General features: G+C 41.2%; 5 non-coding genes across 5 annotated transcripts; 3 read left to right on the forward strand and 2 right to left on the reverse strand.

Moving 5' to 3' along the window:
* On the reverse strand, positions 2,349–2,430 carry TRNAL-AAG. The gene has a single exon. It is a non-coding gene; the product is annotated as a tRNA-Leu (tRNA).
* On the reverse strand, positions 3,975–4,056 carry TRNAL-UAG. The gene has a single exon. It is a non-coding gene; the product is annotated as a tRNA-Leu (tRNA).
* Positions 24,674–24,746, forward strand: TRNAT-UGU. The gene has a single exon. It is a non-coding gene; the product is annotated as a tRNA-Thr (tRNA).
* Positions 25,853–25,942, forward strand: TRNAY-GUA. The gene is given in 2 exon segments: positions 25,853–25,889; positions 25,907–25,942. It is a non-coding gene; the product is annotated as a tRNA-Tyr (tRNA).
* Positions 27,058–27,129, forward strand: TRNAP-UGG. The gene has a single exon. It is a non-coding gene; the product is annotated as a tRNA-Pro (tRNA).

The following is a 27,239-nucleotide window of genomic DNA, read 5'->3' on the forward strand; positions in this document are numbered from 1 at the left end:
GTTTCTCTTTTTCTTTCTGTCTTGCAGACTGTCTAGCCCTCTTGGTCTGATTTTTCTCTGTAACTTTTTTGTTCACTGTTTTCTTCCTTGTTTCTATGTCTCTTTCTCTTGCTTTTGGTCTCTCTCTCTCTTTTTTTTTTCTTTTTCTGTCTTTCTCTATTTCTATTTCTATATCTCTATGTCAGAACTTGCAGTATATTTGTTCCTAATTCTCCAAGTTTCAGCACTCATTGCTCTTACAGATGAAACTAACACTTTCTGGGTGCAAGGAGAGCAGCGTATAGGGTAACAGATATTTGTCTAAAATACAGGCTGAGACAAGCCAGTGGGAAAATAAAGGAAGAGTTCCGAAAGTTAAGGATAGTTATCCAGGGTGTGTTTATAATCAGGCATGCTCAGATTCTCTTGGACTTTCAATGCAAGACTCTTTTACTCTCCAGGTTTGAAGAAATCTTTAATGGCAAACAAAGAAATTTTGCTAGGATGATGCCTGGATTTAATTATTAACAAAATGGTACAATTGGTTCACCAAATGTAACAAAATGTATGATACCAATGCAATTTGTCATTAGAAGGAAAAATATTGGAAGAGGAGCAGTGAGAGCATATATATGAGAACTTTCTTTACATCGTGCTCAGTTTTCTTTTAAATAAAACTGCCTCCAAACAGAAAAAAAGTATTAATTGAAAAATTCATGAATTGATTTTTTCCATGTATATCCATTTACATGTATACAGCTACTAGAAAGAATGTTCTTGGGTAAGCAATAAAGGATGGCTTCTAGGGTGCAGTTAGAGCGGATGGTCTTAGCTAGCATCTTAGCTAGGTCATCCACAGTAACAGGAGGAGTGAAAGTCCTCAGATGCCTGTGGATGGGTACCTTGCAGTACCGTGCATGCTGACATTCTCCTGTGAATGCTTCTGTCTCCTTAGTGAAATAGAAAGCTGAGAGTGAGAATGGATGCTGAGGTATTGCTATTTTAAAGACACTATAGAAGGAAGGAAAGATTAGCCTTTAAGAATGGTACAGTTAAGCGACTGAGAAAAATAGTAAGATTATTATGCAGATGCACTTGAGATCATTGTCATGAATTTAAATCGAGACCGTTTGAACTTTACTGGGTTTCTCTTCATTCTAGTTCAGCTCGGTGAGTGCAGGGGTGCAATGTTTTATGTTAAATAAAGACTGCAATTTTGTTATGTGAGTTTTCTAAGCAAAAGAGGAATAATCATATGCAGACCCTTAGACTGAGAATTCAGCCAGGAACTGGAAACTTCTCTTGATGTTTCTTTTAAGGACATGGGCCATCTTTGTCCCTTCACCACCTCCTGAAGGTGTTCTCTCCTTTGCCTAAGGGTGCTCTCTCCTGCAAAATGGGTCTCTCCAAAGACAGTGAGAAAGGTGTAACATTTTAATTCAACCTGGATTGCAGTGGACACCAAATTCCATCCATACACTCTCCTGGACCCCTGAAATGTGGGCAAAGATTCAAAGTTCACTGTATTCACAATTCAGGAGGTGAAAATGTCTAACAGGCGTTCAGATTATGGGTTAAAACATTTTCAGACTTTTTGAAAGCAAGCTGTAGGGGCAGTGAGATAATTTTCCAAGTTAGTTGTCCAGGATCCTTGATTCAAGTCTACAAGAATTTAAACACCTCCCTCCTCCGGTGGACATTGCCTTTTTGTTGAGTCACACTCCAGACAGTCTCCCTCAGACCCTCCCTGTTCTTCTCGCTTCCTGGTAGAGAAAGATGCAGAGTCTGCATCAGGAGACCAGAAATGGGGCTTGGGCTTGGGGAGGCAGATGCGTCCCAGAGCAAACAGACCAACGGAGAGCTCAGGACCTGAGGAAATGACTCTAAAGTCACCGCTGTACTCTGACTACAGTATGGACCCAACGGCTACAACCTGCACTTTTGCCAAAAGAGTTGCCTCTTGAATTTCGGTTTTACACTGCCCGCGAAGCCTCGGTGAATTTCCCTCTGTGAAAATGTGGGAGGGCGGGGGGAGAAGGCGGAGGACACCACTTCCCCTTTCCCCTGCCCTTTTATCAGTCCCTTGTCGAATGTGATAGCTTCCTCCTCCGGAGTTGCGTTTGAATCTAAAGCTTCCGTTTTAAGGTTTTAAAACTTGTTTCTGATGACCCCTATGCCCTTGGTGAAATCAATTTTTGAAGACTAATCAAAACGTTACTAATTAGCAAAACGTTCTCTCCAGAAAACGGGTTTGACTAGTCTTAACTGGCCCTCGCTGCCACTAGTTCCGTTTCTCGCCTCTAACCTAGTAGGTGCAGTGTCTGTCTCATTTTAGATCTGAGTCTTCTGCAACTGGCAAAAACCTTCGTTGGCAGCGGTGGGATTTGAACCCACGCCCCCGAAGAGACTGGAGCCTTAATCCAGCGCCTTAGACCGCTCGGCCACGCTACCGGACACTGGACATATATTCACTACTCTTTCTGAGAATACTTTCTTTACATCTCAATTTTGCTTTATACAAAGCGTTCTTGAAGTCCTAACTTCAAACGTCAAGAGCAAGGGGTTCAGGGCACAGGGCACTTATCGCAAAAGTTTACTCGCCTCGTTGACTCTGAATTTTTCATCTTCCACCCAGGAAGGGGAAGAATTTAGTGAATAAATAAATGAGTAATGAATGAATTAAATCTGTACCACACACTAGGCTGTGGGCCTTCTGCAGTGTTACTATGTTTTATTCCTTGCGGCTTCCTCAGTCTGCCATAAATCTCTTACAAAGATAAAGGAAGGCTGTTGCTAATTAAAGCTACGAAAATCTTATCTTCAAAGGAACATGACATCCAGTGGCGTTTTTAGAGCATTTGCAAATGCTCCAGCGCCTATTTGGAATCTAACCAACAACCCAAAGATGTCAACAGAATTCTATAACTCCCCCTATTTCCACCAGCTGAGACATCAAAGAATGCACACATGTGGCTCTGCGGAATTATTTCTTTAGAAAAGAAGCTTCTTATATTTGCTTCTCTAGAAAACAGTCAGCTGATTGATTCATGTGGAAATTTCATATGGAATTGTCCAAACTATCACTTGTCTGGAGAATTCCACGGACAGAGGAGCCTGGTGGGCTCCAGTCCATGGGGTCTCAAATAGACAGGACTGAGCAACTAGCACTTTCACTTCACTTTCAGAAGCTGACTAGTGACAAGTCAGATGAGTCCAGTCAGGACCATCACCACCTACTAAAATGAACCAATGATTCCTCAAGGGCTTAAGGAAGAGAAGATGCCTGGATTCAAATCTGAGTGCAGTAGGTGCCAAACCACACCCAATGCACCCTTTGGGAACCGAAGGTGGTGCACATTCGGCAGAAAAGGCACTGCCCTCTAGGGTCAGAAAGTGAGTGTTCCTTAAAGAGCTCAAATTCTGACTTTGAACTCATCCTAGGACACTATGTGCTAAGTAGGGTCAGAGTACTCTTCCTTGGCTGACTCAAGCCTAGGAACTAAATCACTTCCCTGAGCTGATGGGGCTTCCCTGGTGGCACAGATGGTAAACTGAGGAGCAGTTGCCTCCCTCGATGATTCTCTTCCAGCTTAACCCATCTTCTTTACTGGCCTGACTTTATCACCCTTGCCTGGAAGGGAAGGAAAGAGAAAGGGTGAGTGAGGGAGGGGGTGCCGTTTAAGTGAGGAGAGCCCCAGATAAATAGAGATCATCCTGTAGGAAACAGTAGGGATCCCGGAGGCAGTCAGCAGCAGAAAGTGCGCACGGGGACATTCTGCAACTGCCCGAAGTTTGCTGGCTTAACAGCAAATGATGAGACCATCTGACTTCACTCCCTGCTCCCCTCGCTTGGGCAGCCCGCTGTGGGGCATGTGCACTTTCAAGGCTCTCCAGCTCTCTTCTCTCAACTTGAAAAAGCCCCAGCTTAAATGCTATCCCTTTGGCAAGTCCTTATCCGGGTCCTGTAGTGAGGACGTGATCAAGAAACAAAACCTTGGCAGCGGTGGGATTCGAACCCACGCCTCCAGAGAGACTGGAGCCTAAATCCAGCGCCTTAGACCGCTCGGCCACGCTACCGTACCCACACCAAGAATTTCCCTACACTTGCTAGTTATACCTTTCTGCCTTGTTTTTCAGCGTTGTCCTCTACTCTGTGATCCCAAACCTTGATTCTAGATATCACCAGAGGACACTAAGAAAGTTCTTCTCTGCTCTACTAGAACTCGAACCTGTATCCACCCAACCCAAATAGCTTTTCTCACTCGAGGAACTAAAAGGGAAATAACTTCAAAGCCAAGTATCGCTCCGGAAGCGCAGCTCTTAGGGTGTAGAATGAAACAGCTTCCCGAAGGTGGGTCACATCAGCTTCTGCTTTGCGTCCAGTAAGCGCTCAAAAACTACTTGTTGATTGGACAAAAAGTGATTAGTATCCATATCGCTTGGGGATACTGATGGTGGTGGAGTAAAAATGAGCAAAGCTGCCTTTCCCTGTCAGCTCCGCGTGACAGGGACTTCAATTTTTTGCTAAATTTTGAGTTCGATACTTTTTTATTCTGAAGCTAGGAGAGCAGTCTTGAGTCTCCAGGAGGCATGGATAGGGTGTGCGTTAAAGGATTAACATAAATAAATAAACAAAAACCAAAACGAAACAAAACTTGTATCCTAGTTCCCTTTTGCTCTTAGTGGCCTAGAGCCCAAAAAGCCGACGCCAATCAATGCCCGCTGCCTAGTTGTCAGCCCAAGCAGAATCTTCCCAACTCAGCCTGTTGCAAGAGAAGGCTGTCTTTTAGGTTGGATCGGTTCCTGCTTCCAGGGAGCCTTCAGTCCCTTTCTTTGGAACATATATTTCTGCGTCTCCCAGAGAGGTCCTGTCTCCCATGCGCAGTTGTAGCCATGCCGCGGTTATTACCACTGGCGACTGCGGAAGGAGAAGCCAGAGAAGCCCTTCTCCAGGGACTGAGGCAGGATTCTGAGCCCATGCTGGTACTCTGCGTGCTCCCGCGCCTCATCCTACCCAGAACCCCGAGCCTGCAGGCCTACGGAGAGGAGCCTGGGAACGGAGTCGGAAAGAGAGAAAGTTAGCATTACACTGTCACTCCTCGTGACACAGAGAAGAGTAGCCACACACATCAGTTTTCCAAACTCTTGAGCATCTGTTTAGAGTCCACACACTTGAGTCTCCGTGTTCCCTATGCGGAAAGGAAATCTTGCTTCTTTTCCTTACAACGAATTGGAAATTACAGAACGACCAGATGCTGCTATCTCTTTCGCTAGTGTGGCTGTAGCAGAATTATTTCACAACTACTGCCTAGACTTGTTGGAGGTGGTGGTGGGGTCGGGGAACAGGTGGCAGCAAAAGGCTGGGTGGTGGGACTGGGGGATATTTGGGCCAATTTTCTGCCTTCTAAGAAAGTAGAAATTGTGGCTCCTTGATGACATCGGATCACACTCTCCATTTAATAACATTAAAGCTATTTGGGGAGCACATTTCCACGAAGAGCTTTAAATAGGGAGATTGTATATGTTCATGGTCTGTGCACCCTTCTCTCTTGCAAATATACAGTCTATGTTAGGGAAGAAGCACCCAGACCTGGCTTACTTCCTTAAGAACAGACACTTGTCACTGTCTCTTAATTTCCCCCAAGAGAAGAGAAAATTAATCCTATGGTGGTGTTGGGGGTTCCCTGGACATATAAAGGGGATTTTCCCAGAGCCTCCTGTAAAATTCTGTGGTCTTTGTTCTAGGTGGAATTGTGTCCCTCCAAAAAGTTATATAGAAGTCCTAATCCCCAGTGCCCCAATATGTGACCTTATTTGGAAACAAGATATTTACAGAAGTAACCAAGTTAAAATGAAGTTATTAATGTGAGCAGTAATCCAAAATGGCTAGTGTCCTTATACGAAGGGGAAATTTGGGCATAGAGACAGAGATCTCTTCTTGAAATCCAGTAAGTTTTAACATAAAAGTGAAGGGAGCAGGGATTGGAGCAAGACTGCTAACTCAGATCCTCTGTGGGATCTCTGTCAATGAACCACAATGCATTTTCAAGGGTTAAAGAGGTAGGCATATTGGGGCCAGAGCTCCCTGCTGCTGTGGAGAGAGACATCACTGGAGAGGGGCATCTCTCCAGCGGTAGAGCACTGACTCTCAAATGTCAGCAGGCATCATAGTCACCTGAGAGCTTATTAAAAAGACAAATCGTTGGACTCAGCTCTTGGAATTGCTGATTTAGAAGACCAAGGGCCTAAGAATTTATATTTCTAACAGGTTTTTAGGTGATGCAAATGCTACTGATCCAGGGACCATGCTTTGAGAACCAATGACTGCAGCAGAGATCAGTTTTGTAGAATTTTTGAATTCTAGCAGAAATGAGGAAGGTGAACTAAAGAAGTTAAAGATCTGCAGATGTCTTGAAAGCAGTGTGCAGGGAAGAGATAGTGCTCACTGTGGTGGCAGTGGGGGAAAAAATGAGAAGCCTTAGATATAAAGATCTGGAGATGTCTTGAAAGCAATGTGCAGGGAAGAGATGGTGCTCAGTGTGGTGGCAGTGGGGGAAAAATGAGAAGCCTTAGATATAAAGATCTGCAGATGTCTTGAAAGCAGTTTGCAAGGAAGAGATGTGTGCTCAGTGTGGTGGCAGTGGGGGAAAAAATGAGAAGTCTTAGATATAAACGAGAGGGAAAAGCAGAAAACCTTGGCAAAATAGTAAAGACAACTGTTAGGGACAAGGAGAAGTTCTTTCCAATACTAGGAAAGACCACTTTATGACCCTTAAGACATGAATAGACTGTGAACCCAAGGATGCCCAGGACTAGAAACGCTGGTGATCTCAGATGAACTACACAAAAATGGAACCAAATTGTGCTATCTTCTGAGGTCTCTGGGCAAGTGTGTTTGTTTTGCTGGGCATGACAGGTGAGTATGCAGGCGAAACGAGGAGAAATGCTTGCACCGTTACCCTCTCTTGGGCCACATGGACAGCTCTTCACATGTTCAAATTAATCAAATGAGATCATCCTGGAAACGCAGTACCAGGGGTCTTTCTCATCTGTGGAAGAACCTCAGAGATTTGAAATCTAGAAGGTCTGAAGTCCATGAACAATGAACCTGCAAGATCTTGGTGCAAGAGCAGGGAATCTCAACTACCTTGATCTTCTAAGTCCAAATGTGCTTTTTATTATGCCAGTTTCACAGGCTTCAACAAGGTGGCGTGCACACCCTTGCCAGTGGTGTGCAAAATACCTGTGTTCTTCTTTGAATCATACAGACCTAAGAATGTCTGCCAGGACACGAAACCTACACTCCTCCATTCTGTCAGCAGAGTGATTGAAGTTTGTGTGGACTGACAAAATGTACAACTTGGGAGTTGTGAGTTAAGTTTTATCTAGGGAGACTACAGCTTAGGAGACAGTGTCTCAGAGAGCTCTGAGGAACTCTCTGCTCTGAAGACGGAGGGAAGTGTGAAGTGTGCAGTGTCGCTCAGCTGTGTCTGACTCTTTGTGATCCCATGGACTATAACCCGCCAGTCTTCTCTGCCCATGGGATTCTCCAGGCAAGAATACTGGAGTGGGTTGCCATTCCCTTCACCAGGGGATAGGGGAAGTCAGTATTCTATATGATTTGAGTGAAGGGGGATATGTTCAGCCAAGCACACATTTCGGCAGAGGCCTACTGCTAATCACAAGGAGAAAATGTTTCTGTTAATGATTTCAGTGCTTTTCCAGCTGTGAGAAGATCCAAGAATTTGAGCTCATAAAATCTTCTCCTGAAAATAACTACCTGAATACCCTGTTCTACCAGTTTTTCCTAGAGCACAGAGTGCCTCATTCCTGATCCCCACCCTGAGCTCCTTTCAGGATGTGTTGAAGGTCAGTGACTGCAGCAGCTAGTGACTTAATCCTTGTAGAGACAGAGGGCAAGTGGCAATTTTTAGTTGACATATGCATAGTAAACTTTATTTAAAATTTGTTTTTTAGGAATCTATCCAGTTACCTCTCAATACCACATATTGGTTACTGTGTTTATGAAATTTTCAATGATCTCACTGAATATTTTGTCTACTTGTTTAACACTTACTAAGAGAGATTTGTTCAAATATCCAGTCATGATTGTGTGTTTTTCTATTTCTTCTCTCAGTTCTGTCTACTTTTGTTTCTTACCTCTGACTATCTGTTATAAGACTATTGTGGGAGAGCTTAAACAGAATTCATTTTTAAGGAAGTTTTAAGTCCACAGCAAAAGTGAATAAGTGCATAGAGTTCCCCTATACCTCCTGCCCCTACACACGCACAGCCTTCTCCACCATCACCATTCTACACTAGGGTGGTGTCAAATGGTACATTTGTTACAAGCAATGAATCACACTGATACATCATTGTCACCCCCAGCCATGGTTTACATTTGGGGTCACTCTATTTTTTTAAATTTTTTATTTTGTATTGGGTATAGTAGGTTAGCAATGTTGTGATAGTTTCAGGTGAACAGTGAAGGGACTCAACCATATACATTTGCATGGAGCCTTTCTCCCCTAAACTCTACATTAGGGATCACTCTTGGTGTTATAAGTTCTATGGTTTCTGACAAATGTATGGCGTATATCCACCATATCAAATAGAACAGTTTCACTGCCCTAAAAGTCTTCTGTGCTCTAACTATTCATCCCTCTCTCCCCACAACCCTTAGCAACCAATGATCATTTTGTCGTGTCCATAGTTTTGCCTTTTTCTCAGAACATCATGTAGTTGGAATTATGTAATATGCAGCCTTTCCGATGGACTTCTTTCACTTAGTAAAATGCATTTGAGCTTTTTGTCTTAGCTCAGGCTGCCATTCAGAATACCACAGATTGGGTGACTTGAACAACAGAATTTTATTTACTCACAGTTATGGAGGCTAGAAGTCTAGAGTGCTAGGATGGTTGGATTCTGATGCAAGCTATCTTCCTGGCTTGCAGTCAAGCATTTTGTCCTCACATGGTACAGAGAGAGAAAGAGAAAGTTAGCTTTTTGGCATCTCTTCTAAGAAGGGCACTAATCCCAGCATGAGGGCTCCATCTTCATGATGTCATCTAACCCTACGTACCCCCAAAAGACCTGTCTCCAAATACCATTACATTGGAGGTTAGTGTTTCAACATATGAATTTGGGGGAAACGTAGGCATTCAGTTCATACTATTTCTGCCGTGTCTTTTCATGACTTGATAGCTCATGCCTATAGGTCTTAGTGCTAAATAATAGTCCAGTCTATGGATGTACCAAAAGGTACCAAAAGGAATATTGTGCTTTGTATAGAATTGACCCTTTAATAATAAAATATTCCTCAATATCTCATATAGTATTTCTCACTGTAAAGAATCTATTATCTTTGACTTAAAGCTCAACATTCAGAAAACAAAGATCATGGCATCTGGTCCCATCACTTCATGGGAAATAGATGGGGAAACAATGGAAAGTGTCAGACTTTATTTTTTTGGGCTCCAAAATCACTGCAGATGGTGACTACAGCCATGAAATTAAAAGATGCTTACTCCTTGGAAGAAAAGTTATGACCAACCTAGATAGCATATTCAAAAGCAGAGACATTACTTTGCCGACTAAGGTCCGTCTAGTCAAGGCTATGGTTTCTCCTGTGGTCATGTATGGATGTGAGAGTTGGACTGTGAAGAAGGCTGAGCACCGAAGAATTGATGTGTTTGAATTGTGGTATTGGAGACGACTCTTGAGAGTCCCTTGGACTGCAAGGAGATCCAACCAGTCCATTCTGAAGGAGATCAGTCCTGGGATTTCTTTGGAAGGAATGATACTAAAGCTGAAACTCCAGTACTTTGGCCACCTCATGCAAAGAGTTGACTCACTGGAAAAGACTCTGATGCTGGGAGGGATTGGGGGCAGGAGGAGAAGGGGACGACAGAGGATGAGATGGCTGGATGGCATTACTGACTCGATGGACGTAAGTCTGAGTGAACTCTGGGAGTTGGTGATGGACAGGGAGGCCTGGCGTGCTGCGATTCATGAGCTCTCAAAGAGTCAGACACGACTGAGCGACTGAACTGAACTGAACTGAACTGAGGTAGCTACATCAGCTTTTTTTGTTGTTAATTTTTATAGTATGTCTTTTCCATTTTTTACTTTTAACATATCTGTATGATGGAAAAAAATTTCATATATTGAGGTATAGACACATTATTCTAGCTTATACACAATTTGGCTTGAACTTTATGCTAACTAGAACAGTCTGTCTTGTGACCTGTCAAACATGGGTTGTACATCTGCTTTAACCATTAAAGAAAAGAATTGATTTTTAAGTCAAAATGGAGTAACTGTGGTTTAGGCATTCCAAATGGAGCTGGGTGGCCATTGTGGATATGGTTTCAGACATGTTCCTGAATCTAAGAATTAGAATTTTGTTGTTGTTGTTGTTTGCTTGTTTTAACTGTATGGGACTCAAAGACACCGCCAGCTGTTCTCAAAATAGCATCTGCTAGCAGCAATCAGCCTGTAACGGAAGAACTGCAACCATGCACTTGTAGGTGGATTGGTAAACATTTACTACACATGATACTGGGAGTGAATGTTCCCCCTTAACACAGAGACACACACACACTCATTGGTGTTAGTTACACATTTTGTCTATATTATATGAATATTTGTATACTATGTGTAATTATTTAGAAATATTTTTTGACAAAGTAATAAAATAATATGATTCTAACTCTACAATAGTCCTTCATAAGATATTAATAGCATGAATAAAATTACTTTATTAAAATAAAACTCATAGTATTTTACTTTTTTGTGAAGTATGACTTTCATAGTTCACTGATTTTAAGAAGAAATTAGTTGACAAAAAACTGACAGTTTCAGAGTTCTAAGAGTTACAGGTTTTTCGAATTACAAAAATTTCAAGTAATACTTGGTTTAAAATTACAGGGAGCAGTAAAAGGATTTGGAGGAATATGGATTTTCAATGAGTTTTTCACACTGTAACTGATTCTTTTAATTTTTCCTTAGTGAGCTAATTTCAGAATTTGGATTGGAACTAGATACTGAATTTATTTTAGCAACTTTAAAGTTTTACTTTAGAATGTATCATATATTCTATCAGAATTGTGAATTAGGAGGATTGATTAATTGGGGATTTGAGATAAGATTCCTGGAAACTGAGAAAACCCCAGAAGTGTAATCTAGATTACTATCCATCTTGCTGTCCTATACTCAAACTTAACAGTCAAGGTAAAATATTGTACATTGAGAAGTGTTGATTTTTATAGTTTTTGCTTTAATTGTCATAAAATTTATAGAATGACTGAGCTTGTCATCAGCTTCTAGCAGCTGACCTCACAAGCACAGGTGAAGAAAAAGATATACGGAGTTCACTATCCATTTTATTTTATTCTTGTTTTAGGTGGTGATACTTCTTTACATCAAAACATTGATTTACAATAAAATGACTTTCAGTGTTTTAAACTTACTTAAGTATGCTAATAGCTCTGATTAGCCATTTTGGAATCTTTTTTCAAGTGAAATATTTCTAAGGTGATTTAACCTCCTTGTGTATATTTGTGTATATTTGACTTGAGTTACACTTTTCAGCGTTTTCTCTGGTTTGTCCCCAAACCACCACCATTTAGAATGATTTGATCAAGTAGTCAAATCAGTATTATAAAAATAAGTCTTCACAAATTTTTGCTAAAATTACAAAACTTTCAAACGTGTATTCTGTCTACTGTAGTTTCATTTATCAGACTTTATGATGATTTTGAGATTTAGTTTTTAATATCATCTAGCAACTTAAGAAACAAGTACATATGGTTGTTTATGCCTTTTTTTTCAGGTTTTCAGAGTGTTTTATTTTACCCTTAATGTTAATAACAGACATAAACATTTTGCTCTGAATTATGGTTTAGTCATGATACAGAGTTTCTCAAGTTTTTTCCCTTTTTCTGCAGCTAGCTTCCGACCACACCTTCTGTACTCTTCATAATAACTTATTTAACTTTGGAACCCAGTAGTTTAACAGTCAAGTGTAGCATTCAACTTCTTATAATTAAACAATTGGTTTGTAACATTTAAAGCATAGTTTGTCAGTTTAAAGCTTTTATGATTTAATAAGTGTAATGGTAAACTTATGTGAAAACGGATTCAGAGTTTTCTTCTGGAGTATGTTGAAATATCAAGATTATGTTTATTGGCTTTAAATTGATCTCTTGAAAATTAAAGATCTTAAAGTTTAGAGACATAATACTAGTTGGAATATGTGCTTTGCATCCTTTTGAACAAAAGATCTGTTAAAACATGGTCTGAGGTTTAGAGGAGAGAGAAACATTGGAAGACTTCTATTTAATATTAAGGAACTTGTCTCGCTTTGAGAGATGGGACCAATTACTGGTAGTCATTTTGGAAGGGTCAGACCTGTGTCTGTCTGGCTCTGTTTTTAATCTCTGTAGAATGACCTTCACTTCAAAATAGGTGGTAAGTGAAAAGTGCATTTGTATAAAAACATGAAAAGCCTTTTCATGGAAAACTTGTCACAGTTTTCAATGACAAACTTGGTTATGTCATTAGGTATAATTGAATTTGTGATATAAGAAAAAAGCCAGGTGTATAGATTCTGTTTGATAAGTAGTACATACCTGAGAGGTAGGTTTGATAAATTTGTGACGTTCTGAAGTATTTCAAAGCATTTTTGAAAGCTTGAGAGTAATGTATAATGGCATTTTATGTATAATGTTGGCATTAATGTATAATGGCATCTAATGTATTATGTTACTGAGAGTAATGTATAATGGCATTTTCTTGATGTAGGTATGTATAAGTGTACTCCTAACCTTGAAAAGGGATGGTTAATAGATATTCTTATGAGTAGGAGAATCTAAGAGTGTTCATATAACTCATAGGTGCTTAAACTTGTCTTGGCAAAGAGTTTTTCCTTCTTCAGATTAAAACAGTACTTGAGTTAACGAACTGGCGTTATCTGTTGAACACAGATGGCCCTTCTTGGTCTCTTACAAAGAGGAAATAAACTCAAAGTGACTCTAAAAAGATAGAATGTAAGGGAGATAAAATTTAGATATGAGGAGCTTCCTGTTACTTTTACTTACTTTAGGTTACCAACCCAGTGAGAAGTAAAAAAATTGGTAGAACTTAAAAGTATTTAGTCTGTAGGCTGCCCCGCTCTTGTGGGTGTGCTTAGTGCTCAGTGCCGTCTGACTCTATGTGACCCCGTGGACTGCAGCCTGCCAGACTGCTCTGTCCATGGAGATTTCCAGGCAAGAATACTGGAGTGGGTTGCCATTTTCTACTTTCCAGGCAGGAGGCCCAACAAAATAGACAAAATCCTTGCCCGCAGAGATCTTATGTTCTGATAACAAACTCTTCCTTAGGTTACAGCTGTGCTCCCTTCATGGATGACTTGAATTAAGAGTGGGATTTGGCATGTGTGATGTTTTCTACACTTTGCTTAGAAGCTGTGATTAGAGCTTTACTATTTTTAACAAGAAAGAAAGAAGAGGAGGTTTTCTATGACTGGACAAAAACTGGAATATGAAAAGAGGAAATAGGACGAGGGAAATAATGTTGTATCTAAGGTTAAAATGTGAGCCAAAGATTAAAAAAAAGAGAGATTCCTACATTAGGCATGTGGGAAGCTGGGGAAAACACCATTTACTGTCTAATCTTGGATAGAGGAGCTCTTGGACAGGAGAATGGGAGAAAAGATGGAATAGTGGGAGAAGAGTAAACAGGGCTTTTAACAAGTCTGGTTTAAGTAACTTGGGATGTTCCTATAAAACATATGTTATTTATGTTTAGAAAAGATCCTTTTCCTTTTTTTTTGTGAACAAAGTTGAAAGATTTGTGGTTGGCCAGTAGTGTCTGACGGAGAAGGCAATGGCACCCTACTCCAGTACTCTTGCCTGGAAAATCCCATGGATGGAGGAGCCTGGAAGGCTGCAGTCCATGGGGTTGCTGAGGGTCAGGCACGACTGAGCGACTTCACTTTCACTTTTCACTTTCATGCATTGGAGAAGGAAATGGCAACCCACTCCAGTGTTCTTGCCTAGAGAATCCCAAGGACAGGGGAGCCTGGTGGGCTGCCGTCTATGGGGTCGCACAGAGTCGGACACGACTGAAGTGACTTAGCAGTAGCAGCAGCAATCCTTGTTTAACAAACACCGTTATTTCTTGCCAGATCTAATCCTAAACCTTGACAAACAACTTACATAACTTTGCAGTTTTTGCCAATGTAAGCTTCTCCCATTTTGTAGGCCACTGCAACACAGTTCAAGAGCTTATTGAATCTGTGTCTCCTGGGTTATAGTCTTTGGTTTGGCACAGATCAAACTCTTTTTTATTTCTGTTGTTTATTGATTATTTCTGTTAACACATGTATTTACATTTAAAATATGTTTTCTATAAACAGCATAGAGTTAGACCTAATTTTACTCAATCTAGCAATTTTTGCTTTTAACAACAGTATTTGTTTCACTTATGTTAAATGTAATTTCTGAAACAAAGGAGATTAAGTCTCCTGATAGCTATTTTCTTTCTATTATTCCCATCAATACTTTTTAAAAACAACTTTATTGAGATATGGTCTATATACCTAAATTCATCCTTGTAAGTGTACAATTCAATGACTCTTTCAGCAAATTTATCAAGTTGTACAACCATCACTATAATCAAGGTTTAAAACATTTGTATCATCCGACAATAAGATTCCTCTTTATCTTTTCTTTGTTTCTCATTCCTTATTAACCAAGAATTCCAGGAACAGAGACCTGGTTGAGACCAAAAAAAATGCTTTTTTGAGGGTTTGTTAAGACAGCAGCCCAGGAGGCACGAATTCAAAGAAGCGCTTGAATTGTGCCCACTGGATTACAAAACGAGGAAAGCTTACAGAGGCAAAAAGCGTGGGGTTACATAGGTTGTTTGTCAAGAATTAGAAGAAGTAAGGGTGCTTATTTCATAAAGATTGATTGGGGTTTGAAATGATAACACAGTTGTGAAATGGGTGGGGGACACTTTGAAACTACAAGCTTGTAGCTAGAACTTGCTATCAGATGTTGTTTTGAACTTGACTAGTGATGTCCTCGAGTTTGATACAGGTCAGAAAGTTCAAGCTCTCACCTCTTTAGTTTATTCTTAAGTATTTTGTTGTTGTTATTGCTGTTGTGCATGGGATTGTTTTCTTAATTTCCTATTTGCATAGTTATTTGTATAGCAATGCAACTGATTTTTGCATGTTGACTTTATATCCTGAAACTATACTGAGTTCACTTATTAGTTCTAACAGGTTTTTTTGGTTGTTGCTCAGTAGTTAGGATTTTTGGCATATATGACCATGTCATCTCTAAACAGAGATAATTTTACTTCTTTCCAATTTGGATGCTTTTTATTTCTTTTTCTTGTCTAATTGCTCTGACTAGGACTTCCTGTACTATGTTGAATAGAAGCGGTGAGAGTGGGCATCCTTGCCTCGTATCAGATCTCTGAGGGAAAGATTTCAGGTTTATTATGGTGTTAGCTGTGGAATTTTCATATATGACCTTTGTTGTGTCAAGATAAGTCCTTTCTATACCTATTTTAGTGAGAGTATTTTTTTTTTTTTATCATGAATGGATGTTGAGTTTTGGCAAATGCTTTTTTTGCATCTAGAGATGGTCATGGAGAAGGGAATGGCAACCCACTCCAGTATTATTGCCTAGAAAATTCCATGAACAGAGTAGCCTGGAGGGCTACAGTCTATGGTGTCCTAAAGAGTTGGACTGGAGGAGGAAATGGCACCCCACTCCAGTATTCTTGCCTGGAGAATCCCATGGACAGAGGAGCCTGGCAGGCTACAGTCTATGGGGTCGCAAGAGTCGGACATGACTGAGTGACTAAGCATAGCACAGAGGTGGTCATGTGGCTCTCTTCTTTTTCTGTTAATATAGGTTATCACATTGATTGATTTGCACATGTTGAATCATCTCTGCATCCCAGAGATAAATCCTACCCGGTCATTTTGATGATCCTTCTAATATACTGTTAAATTCAATTTGCTAGCATTTTGCATTGGTAGTGGCCTGTAATATTCCTTTCTTGTAGTGTCTTTGTCTGCTGTTGGTATCTGCATGATACTGGCTCCATAAAATGAGATTGAAAGTGTTCCTTGTTTTCCTGACATATGTATTCAACCCTGCGGCTGCTGCTGCTAAGTCACTTCAGTCGTGTCCGACTCTGTGCGACCCCATAGATGGCAGCCCACCAGGCTCCTCCATCCATGGGGTTTTCCGGAGAGTACTGGAGTGGGTTGCCATTGCCTTCTCCGGTATTCAACCCTACTAGGGCAAATTTCCTTTGAGAAATGCCTGACTTTCCTTCACAGTCCTAATGTGTGATGCCAGACCCTCAGGAAGACATACTTTCCACTGAACAAATGTGTAAGAAACAAAGGTTGCCCTGTTCGGCAAATGAGTTTTTTAGGTAGGGCTTCTCTCACTGAAAAGTGCATCTGCTTGAGGCTCTGAAATTATGAATTAGCCTGAGAAAGAAGATCAGACATTTTTCAAAGGAAATCTGCCCCAGCAGGGCTAAATGCACATGCCACGTTAAACGGATTTCACCCAGTCTTTTGTTATAAACATTATCTTATATATTCTCAGTCTCAATAGGTAGCCATGTGTTTATTTTTAGGTAACTTCTCCTCTTTCCTGTAAGGATGCTCTGTGTGTGTTGGGTGGGGGGGCATTCATCTCTGTTAGTGTTAGGTACACTGTTTAGTGACCATATAAAATGAGAACTGGCCCCTGAATTCAGACTAGTATCCTGGAATTTAAGTTAGATGAGAGCTGGAAGTCCCTTAGAGATTTTCAGTGCTTGTTTTACCAACAATTTTGGGAAGAGGAAACTAAAAGAATCTATTGGGTTCCAGATTTCTGGGGGCAATAATATCCTTTACTCTGAACATATCTGTGTAGTAGTTTGCTCTCCATTTCAAGTATTTATTAATACCACTGTGTGCTGGTCACTTTGTTAGGTATTTTGGAAACCCATACAACCTTCCCCTCAAGGAGCTGAGAATACAATGCATAAAACTGCTTGTTGTTGTTCAGTCGCCAAGTATTGTCCGACTCTTTGCGACCCCATGAACTGCAGCACACCAGGCTTCCCTGTCCTTCACTATCTCCCTGAGTTTGCACAATATCCATTGAGTTTGCACAATATCCATTGAGTTTGCACAATATCCATTGAGTTTGCACATATCCATTGAGTCAGTGTTGCCATCCAACCATTTCATCCTCTGTTGCCTCCTTCTCTTCCTGCTCTCAATCTTTCCCAGCATCAGGGTCTTTTCCAATGAGTGTTAAAATATTGGAGCTTCAGCTTCAGCACCAGCCCTTCCAATGAATATTCAGGTTTCATTTCTTTAGGATTGACTGGTTTGATTTCCTTGCAGTCCAAAGGACTCTCAAGAGTCTTCCCTAGCACCAGTTTGAAAGCATCAGTTCTTCGGCGGTCAGCCTTCTTAATGGTACAACTCTCACATCCATACATGACTACTGGAAAAACCATAGCTTTCACTGTACAGACCTTTGTTGGCAAAGTGTGTCTCTGCTTTTTAATACACTTTCTAAGTTTGTCATAGCTCTTCTTCCAAGCAAATGTCTTTTAATTTCATGGCTGCAGTCACCATCCACATTGATTTTGGAGACCAAGAAAACGAAATCTGACAGTTTCCACATTTTCCCCATCTACCTGCCTTGAAGTAATAGGATCAGATGCTATGACCTTCATTTTTTGAATGTTGAGTTTTAAGCCAGCTTTTTCACTCTCCTTTTTCACATTCATCAAGAGGCTCTTTACTTCCTCTTTGCTTTCTGCTATTAGAGTGGAGTCATCTGCATATCTGAGGTTGTTCATATTTCTCCCAGCAATCCTGATTACAGCTTGTGATTCATCCAGCCCAGCATTTTGCCTGATGTGCTCTGCATATAAGTTAAATAAACAGGATGACAATATACAACCTTGACATACTCCTTTCCCAGTTTGGAACCAGTCTGTTATTCCATGTCCAGTTCTAACAGTTGCATTTTGGCTTGCATACAGGTTTCTCAGAAGGCAGGTCTGGTATTCCCATCTCATTAAGAATATTCCACATTTTGTTGTGATCTACACAGTCAAAGGCTTTAGAGTAGTCAATGAAGCAGAAGTACATGTTTTGTGTGTTGTGTGTTTTTTTTTTTTTTTTAATTCCCTTGCTTTTTATGTGATACAGCTTATGTTAGCAATTTGATTTCTGGTTCCTCTGCCTTTTCTAAATCCAGCTTGTACATCTGAAAGTTCTTGGTTCACATACTGCTGATAGTGTACTAAAACTGCAGATGGTATATTAACACACTGAATTCTAAAAACAAGATAAAGCAGTTTATAACTAAGTGTAGTAGAATCTCCTTCCCTTTTTCTTTTCCATCTCATTCAGTTCTTTCTTTGTATCTTTTGTAGCATTTCCAAAAGGTGGACATAGACATAGACAGGAACACAGAATTTAGAAGTAATTCTGGAAGATTAAAAAAATAAAAGGGTGCATTCTTTCAACAATATATCATATAAGATGAAGAAATTTGGGAGGGAGAGAACAGTCTGATAATTCCATAACTGACTGAGTGTAGTTGAATGAGTAATGGCACTCTGGATGCTTACTTCTGGGTGCTAGGGAACACCTCTATTACATGTGTCCTGTTCAAAATCCTGAGAGAGAGAGAGTGAAGAAGAAGGAATAGCAAAGATGAAAAAGGTTCATAGGTTTCAGAGGGGAAATGAGATGAAATCTACTTGGTAAAAAAACAAAGATATTGTGAATTAGAACACTGAGATAATCTTTCCAGGATAAGTAGTGTTTGACGGGTATGGAGAAATTAAAAATCATTCTAGTTGAAGAAATAATAAACAAATGATCATAACTGGAAAAGGTGTGAGTTATATTTGGGGAATTATAAGTGGACCAAATGGACTGGAGCACAGATCTGTATATGTGGCCAACATAAAACTGCCATTTGATAAATATTGATCCAAATATTAGATGATAAAAGCTATAATGTAGAGACATGTATTAATACCTTCAGTGTTATTTAGGAGTATTTTATGTTGAAAATAATTTTTCCTAAAATAGAAGGGAAAATTGCTGTAAAAATTCAGGGAAGTCTCATAGATTCTAAGAGGGAACACAGTGAGGCCTCTGGAGTGAGTCATAACTAGGGACTTGGAAGGTACACAGGCTTCCTTTTTTACTATCACTGCTTTCTTTTTTGTGCCTTCTCTCCCTTAGGCCCTTTCTAGAGTAATGCATTCTGCTTCTCAGTCCATGTGGTAGAATATGATTGATGTTATAGCTCCTACCACTCTAATCTCCTTTCTAGTAATTGTGGGCTAATTAAATTGGACCAACCTCCTTGAGGAAAAATGATAAAAATATTGGATAAGATTTTACCAAATCTTCGTAAGGGCATCAAAGTTCTAATATGATAACAAGAAACTAATAGGCCAGAATCTAAGGAAAAAATGAAATCTGAGAGGTAAGGAAAGCATTAATCTTTGCAGCTCTTAAGACATTTGCTAATTACTGCAAAATTGGGTTATAGTTTTGGCAGCATCTTTGGGTGGGAGAAAAAGGAAGGGCAGATGCCAAGTTTCAGCACCCACCAAAAGTGGAAATTCACTAAGATACTCTTCCAAATATTAAGTTGGGACCCCAAAGAGCTATGCCCACAGGATAAGAATGAATAAGAAGTTAACCTTTCACTTACAGTAATTGTTGTGGAGCTCAACAGAAATCAGCTGAGCTTAGAAAGGGAAAATAAAAAGAAGAGCTTTCAACTTTTACTGGGAAGCTAGGACCACAGGTATGCTTTTTCTCTGATTTGCAGTTTGGCCTTACATCATCTTGGGGGCACAAGGAATGTCTGACCATGAACTTTTTTTGGAGTCCTTTCGGGCTAATAATGGTTCAGGAACATATGAGAAACAAAAGCTATGTAATTTTTTTTGTTCCAGGAAGAAACTTTCATCTTGACCTCAAAATTCACTGCTTATAATTTTGCAAAGATATTGAGCAGTTTACATTCAAAGATGAACAGTTACACAGGAAACAATTCGACATGAGTAAGAATCAACTATAAGCAACAGATAGCATAATACAGATTATCATAGATATTAAAACAATATAATTGCTATGTTTAAAGAGATTTTTAAAAAGCTGGCAGATATCTGCAAATAATATGAAGTTATAGAATTTGGCTCAGTAGTTTTGAAAAAGAAGCAAAACATCTAAAATTGAAAATTACAATTTATAATTACAGTTGACTCAGTGGGTAGATTTAACAGCTGGTTAAATACAGCAGTAGTTGATTGTGAGTATGGAGACAAAAAGACAGTAAATATGAAAGAGAGGTTAAGCGATGAAGGACATGGTGTGAAGGTCTAATATATATTTAATTCATTTCATGAATGGAGAAAGAAAAGTAGAGAGAAAAAAACTTAAAAAGATAATGGATGAGAATTTTCCAGAATGGAAGAAAGGCAACAATCTATAGATTTAAGAAATCCCAAACCCAAGAACCTGACACCTTCATCACTGGACAAATATGGGATTTCCCTGTGGAATTATTAACTCCTGGATTAGAGGAGTAAAGAAGATTATTTACACCTCTAAACTGAAATCTTCTCTGCATGCATCTGATTGGTGGAGCTAGGTCACATCCTCACTCTCAGCTGCCAGGTGGGAAAGCAAGTTTTCTAGGATAATCTTACTAATAATATTGAAATTACAAAAAAGTAAGGAAAATGTTTTTAAAATGTTGAATGGAAAAAAAAATGTTGGACACACTCATATGACAAAGACCTGCTGCTGCTGCTGCTAAGTCACTTCAGTCGTGTCCGACTCTGTGCGACCCCATAGACGGCAGCCCACCAGGCTCCGCTGTCCCTGGGATTCTCCAGGCAAGAACACTGGAGTGGGTTGCCATTTCCTTCTCCAATGTAGGAAAGTGAAAAGTGAAAGTGAAATCACTCAGTCGTGTAGAACCCTCAGCGACCCCATGGACTTCAGCCTTCCAGGTTCTTCCATCCATGGGATTTTCCAGGCAAGAGTACTGGAGTGGGGTGCCATTGCCTTCTCTGGACAAAGGCCTGCAACGGGGATATTCAGAAAGCTTATTTTCAGGTGTCTGCTGTTTTCTCTTTGTACTCTCTTCCTTCAAGAGCACATAATTCTTACAGGCTCTGACTCAATGAATGACCTCTGTAATTTGATCTAACCTTGACTTAACAATCTACAGAACTCTAGACACAAGAGTCCCCTAGCTGTCATAAATTCCTATATCCTCCATCTCCACTTCAAATCCAGCCTGCCGAAATTCTAACATTTCTTCACCCCTCTGCCCTCTCCAGATACCCATCTCTCCTTTAGATTTTCTTTTTTCAGTATCATTTTGCTTCTTCAAAGTATGATATTTGAGAATCATCCTTCTTTCCTCTTTATTGTCTCTTATTTCTTCTTCATTCATATCTAGCTTCAGCAGACTTTCCCTTGCCTGTATCTCTCTCATTTATTCCTTCCTTTCCAATCCCATAACTATTATTCTCCTACATTTTATGTTTGACAGTATGTACCATGGCCAGTCTCTGGTGTCCCCCTGACTTTGGTTTCTCTCCCCTTCAATCCAATCTTCATATTCATGCCTTGTGAATTTCCCTGTTCAATTTTTAAAGGGGTACAACTTCATTCCAGAATTTTCTAAGTCTCCTGCTAACCTACAATACCTCACTTCCACAAGGCTGGCATCTGCCCCAGCCAGTGTTCTGCCTTGGCACTTTAAATGCCAAGGTCTTTCTCTCCAACTTTGCTCATAATTTTTTTCTCTACCAAGGATTACTCAGTCCCCAAACTTGTGTAAGTCTTAACTAGCCCTCAAAGTGCAGTTCAAGTTCCATCCCCTCCTGAAGGCCTGCCTCTGTGATGGCTCACTCTGCAGGTCTGTGAACCTTAGCACTGTTACCACTCTCTCACAGTCGGCACAGCTACTTCTCATTGTTCTCTTTCATGAAAACGAACATTCTTTTATACCACAAGACTGTGCCACTGGCTTCAAAGTAAAGACCAAATCTAGATGTCTCATTCCGCCTGGCACAGAATTGGAGTTCAGTGTTTATCCAATAAAGGGATGAACGAACTAACGAATGCCTGTTCTGGCACTAAGACTTGAGCTGTGGAGAAATCGCTAATTTAATGAATTTGGGGCAAGTGGTTGGTTGGTGCATGTCCTAAGTCAAACAGAAAACCAAATGTGGATGTCGAAATTTAGTCTGAGAGATCTGTGGTCGACAATTTCCTCTATGTAGAATTTCCCTTCTTGGTTTTCACAATCTGCAGAGGGTGGAGGGTGGAAAACTTTCACTGCATTAGACTATGTTGGATTGGGCAAATTTCTGCATTCTTAAGCTAGTGGTAGTTCCTGTCACTGACCCCATAGTGTGCTGTCCCCAGCAAGAGACTACAGAGTTCCAATAGTGACCTAAATCAAATCCCTTATGATTATACAGTGGAAGTGACAAATAGATTCAAGGGATTAGATCTTATATAGACACAGCTCCTGAAGAACTATGGACAGAGGTTTGTAACATTGTACAGGGGGTGGTGATCAAAATCATCCCCAAGAAAAAGAAAAGCAAAAAGGCAAAATGGTTGTCTGAGGAGGCCTTACATATAGCTGAGAAAAGAAGAGAAGTAAAAGGCAAAGGTGAAAAGGAAAGATATATCCATCTGAATGCAAATTTCCAAATAATAGCAAGGAGAGATAAGAAAGCCTTCCTACGTGAGCAATGCAAAGAAATAGAGAGAAACAATAGAATGGGAAAGGCCAGAGATCTCTTCAAGAAAATTAGAGATACCAAGGGAACATTTCATGCAAAGATGGGCACAATAAAGGACAGAAGTGGTGTGGACCTAACAGAAGCAGAAGAGATTAAGAAGAAGTGGCAAGAATACAGATAAGAACTATACAAAAAAGATCTGCATGACCCAGATAACCATGATGGTGTGATCACTCACCTAGAGTCAGACATCCTGGAGTGGGAAGTTAAGTGGGCCTTTAGGAAGCATCACTACAAACAAAGCTAGTGGAGGGCATGGAATTTCAGCTGAGCTATTTCAAATCCTAGCATATGATGCTGTTAAAGTGCTATATTCAATATGTCAGCAAATTTGGAAAAGTCAGCAGTGGCCACAGGACAAGAAAAGGTCAGTTTACATTCCAGTACCAAAGAAGGGCAACACCAAAGAATGTTCAAACTACTGCACAATTGCACTCATTTTACATGCTAGTAAGGTAATGCTCAAAATCCTTCAAGCTAGGCTTCAACTGAGAACTTCCGGATGTACCAGCTGGATTTAGAAAAGGCAGAGGAACCAGAGATCAAATTGCCAACATTCACTGGATCATAGAAAAAACAACAGAACTCCAGAAAAATATCTATTTCTGCTTCTTTGACTACACTAAAGCCTTTGACTGTGTGGATCACAACAAACTGGGGAAATTCTTAAAGGAGATACCAGACCATCTTACCTGCCTCCTGAGAAACCTGTATGCAGGTCAAGAAGCAACAGTTAGAACCATACATAGAACAAGGGACTAGTTCCAAACTGGGAAAATGGTATGTCAAGAGTATGTATATTGTCACCCTGCTTATTTAACTTCTATGAAGAGTACATCACGTGAAATGCCGGACTGGCTGAAGCACAAGCTGGAATCAAGATTTCCAGGAAAAATATCAACAACCTCAGATATGCAGATGACACCACCCTAAAAGCAGAAAGTGAAGAGGAAGTAAAGAGCCACTTGATGAAGGTGAAAAAGGAGAGTGAAAAAGCTGGCTTAAAACTAAACATTCTGAAAAATAAGATTATGGCATCTGTTCCCATCACTTCATGGCAAATAAGTGGGGAGACAATGGAAACAGTGAGAGACTATTTTCTTAGGCTCCAAAATCACCATGGATGGTGACTGCACAGCCATGAAATTAAAAGACTCTTGAACATTGGAAGAAAAGCTCTGACAAACCTAGACAGCGTATTAAAAAGCAGAGACATCACTTTGCTGGCAAAGGAACACATAGGCAAAGGTACGGATTTTCCCACTATTCATGCAAGGATGTGAGAGTTGGACCATAAGGAGCACTGAAGAACTGATGCTTTCGAACTGTGCTGGAGAACACTCTTGAGAGTCCCTTGGACTCCAAGGAGATCAAATCAGTCAATCCTAAAGGAAATCAACCCTGAATATTCATTGGAAGGACTGATGCTGAAGTTGAAGCTCCAATACTTTGGCCACCAGATCCAAAGAGCCGATTCACTGGAAAAGACCCTGATGCTGGGAAAGATTGAGGGCAGGAGGAGAAGGGGAGAGATGGTTGGATGGCATCACCAATGGACCATTACTCAATGGACATGAGTTTGGCTGAACTCAGGGAGATGATGAAGGACAGGAAAGCCTGGCCTGCTGCATTCCATGGGGTTGCAAAGAATCGGAAACAACTGAGCGGCTGAGCAACAACAGATTGAAACGACATCTAGGTTTTTTTGCCCAGTACACACAGACACCTTAATAAAGGTCCAGCATAAAAGCCGTTTTAGAGAGCAAGGGATGGCAGTCACTCGCAGGGCCCTATAGCTCAGGGGTTAGAGCACTGGTCTTGTAAACCAGGGGTCGCGAGTTCAAATCTCGCTGGGGCCTACTGGGCAATCCTTTCACTCTTTTTAAAATCTCCTTCACCAGCTACCCACCTCTCTCGCGTAACTTGAACTCCAGCGGAAATTCCGCTGATTATAATTTCCCACCACTTTCCAGATGTCCCAAATAAACACCCGAGCAAACACTTACTTTTAGCTTCCAGTAGTAGGGGGCAAGGGCTGCTTTGCCGCCCTGATTGTGGCAGTCTGTTACAAACTGCGGCAAGTGCGGCCAGGCTCCGAGGACGCCCTGGCTTTGCGGGACCACAGCAAGAGCCGCGGGGGCGGCCGGTGCCGTGGCGGGACACAAGGGCGGTGAGGCTCGAAGCCTTACACCCGCTCTGAGCAGGTCTGGAGTCCTGCTCCAAGTCCTCTCCCCAGCGTCCACTGTCCCGATTAAGCGTTTGGGAGAATATAGGCTGTCCGACAAGGTTCCATGTTTCACTGGGTTTTCGAACACTTCAGTATCTCAGCGGGAAAATTAGGGTCGAGACTCGTGTCACTAAATTTATTATTGACTCAAAGAATCTGTGACTACCTCTTTGAAAACCTTAAAATAGTTTCTCCAAGAGTCAATTCTCATAGTAACCCTGGGCTTAGCCATGCGTTATACGTCACAGCCTCTCCCTCCGCTAGTCTGTGGACGTGTGAGCGGAAGGGAGAAGCAGCTCTCTTGTGCAAACGCTCCTGGATTATGGAGGCGAGCATGGGAAGTGAGGAAAAGGGAGGCCCAGGCCGGAGCTCTAACGCCCGCCCTTCTTGGTTCGCAGTTGCGCGATCAGAATTGTGTGTTACACCACCTCAGCCCTTAGTTTTCCAATGCCCGTATGTCAGCGCGTGAAGTGAAGACACCAGGCCAGCAGATCGCCACGGCTTGGGGTGGCCTGGAGATCCACAGGCTCTAGGTACGCCAGTGAAAAGCTCACAGATTAGGCCTGCTTGAAAGCCCCTCTCTGAAGCAGGAGAATCCAGCTCTAGAGGGGTTGTCCGTACAAGTGTGGATGAAGGGCTTTCTCCTAAGATGGTCGGCTACGTGGTATCCACACACTGGCAGCTAGTAGGCTATTGTGCCAGAACCTCTGTTTATCAATGTGCTTTTCACTCGTGCTTCCTTCGATAGCTCAGCTGGTAGAGCGGAGGACTGTAGTGCTTTCAAGTATGGACATCCTTAGGTCGCTGGTTCGACTCCGGCTCGAAGGAAAAGAGGAATATTTTGGGGGTTGCAACCATTTGGTGAGCCTTGCTCTCCCAATTTCTCACATCGTTTTAAGTGTTCTAGGGCATTTTTCTCCAGACCTTACCCCGTTACAAAGATGGTTTTGTTATCTTGAGAATGGTCCTGTTGGGTACGGTTTTCAGAAAAGGGGAAGTGAGCACTAACTCTTCCAACCATCTGAAGAACTTGTGAGTTAGATGGTCTAACTGAATTTAGGTTGCCGCCTGAGGTTCAAAAATTGAAGATCCAACACCACTCGTTGGTACTGAATATGTATTATATTCTGCGGTCCTTAGAGCTCTAATTTGCGGGACAACCCCCTAAGACCGTCATTCACTCTACACGCACATATCCACTCAGTGAGGAGAGCCTTTTAATTTATTCAGCTGTTAACAGATTTTTAGTTCCAACAACAACAACCAAAAAAATTTTTTTTGAGCTGGAGCAGGAAGGAGGACTAGGCTTAGACGTAAATTGGGATGTGACTGGGAAAGAGAATTTCAAACTGTGGAAATAACTTAAGCAAAGGTGGGGAAATGGAACATTTGATTCTCATTCAAGGAAACGTCGGGAGTCTGATCTTTAAGAGCACGCCCCAGACTGGTTCACCTCCAACAGATCAAAATGCTGGCTACCCGTATTTTGATGCCCGTCATTCCTGCCCCCAGGATTTTACACTCTTGCGAAGTAGAAGCAGCCGGACAGATACACATCCTGGGCATCTGTCCTGGTGTTTAGGACCCTACAGTCTTGCAATCGACCCCAGCTCAGGCCCTCAGGCTGCAACTCGGTTCTCTCCAGGTTCCCTCCAGTCTGGAACTCAAAGAGACTCCTCAGGGAGGGTCTTGGAGTTCAGACACGGGGACTGACGTCTTGAAAAGCTGCCTCTCCTCACCCCATCTGGCATCTGAAGGGGTCCAGGACGCGGATGGAGGAGGATAAGTGAGGTCAGAGTCAGACGTGATACTTCATAATGAACAGCAAAGCAAAATCAAAGGTAAACGTCTACACAGAAAATAGAAGTTCAGAGCAACCAGGCAGCCAATTGCTGACGGAGAAGTAAGATGCAGAGACAACCTCTGCATCTTTTTCTTACGGTGGCTCGTTGGTCTAGGGGTATGATTCTCGCTTTGGGTGCGAGAGGTCCCGGGTTCAAATCCCGGACGAGCCCAATTCCTTTTTTCCCCTCTCCACCCCACCTTTGCTAATTGCTGAAAAAAGCTCTGTTCTGTGCAAATTTTCCCGCGTTCCGAACTGTTTTACAAAAGATGTACACTGATC

The sequence above is a fragment of the Capra hircus genome, chromosome 10 (genome assembly GCF_001704415.2).
Source record: "Capra hircus breed San Clemente chromosome 10, ASM170441v1, whole genome shotgun sequence".
Lineage (NCBI taxonomy): Eukaryota > Metazoa > Chordata > Mammalia > Artiodactyla > Bovidae > Capra > Capra hircus.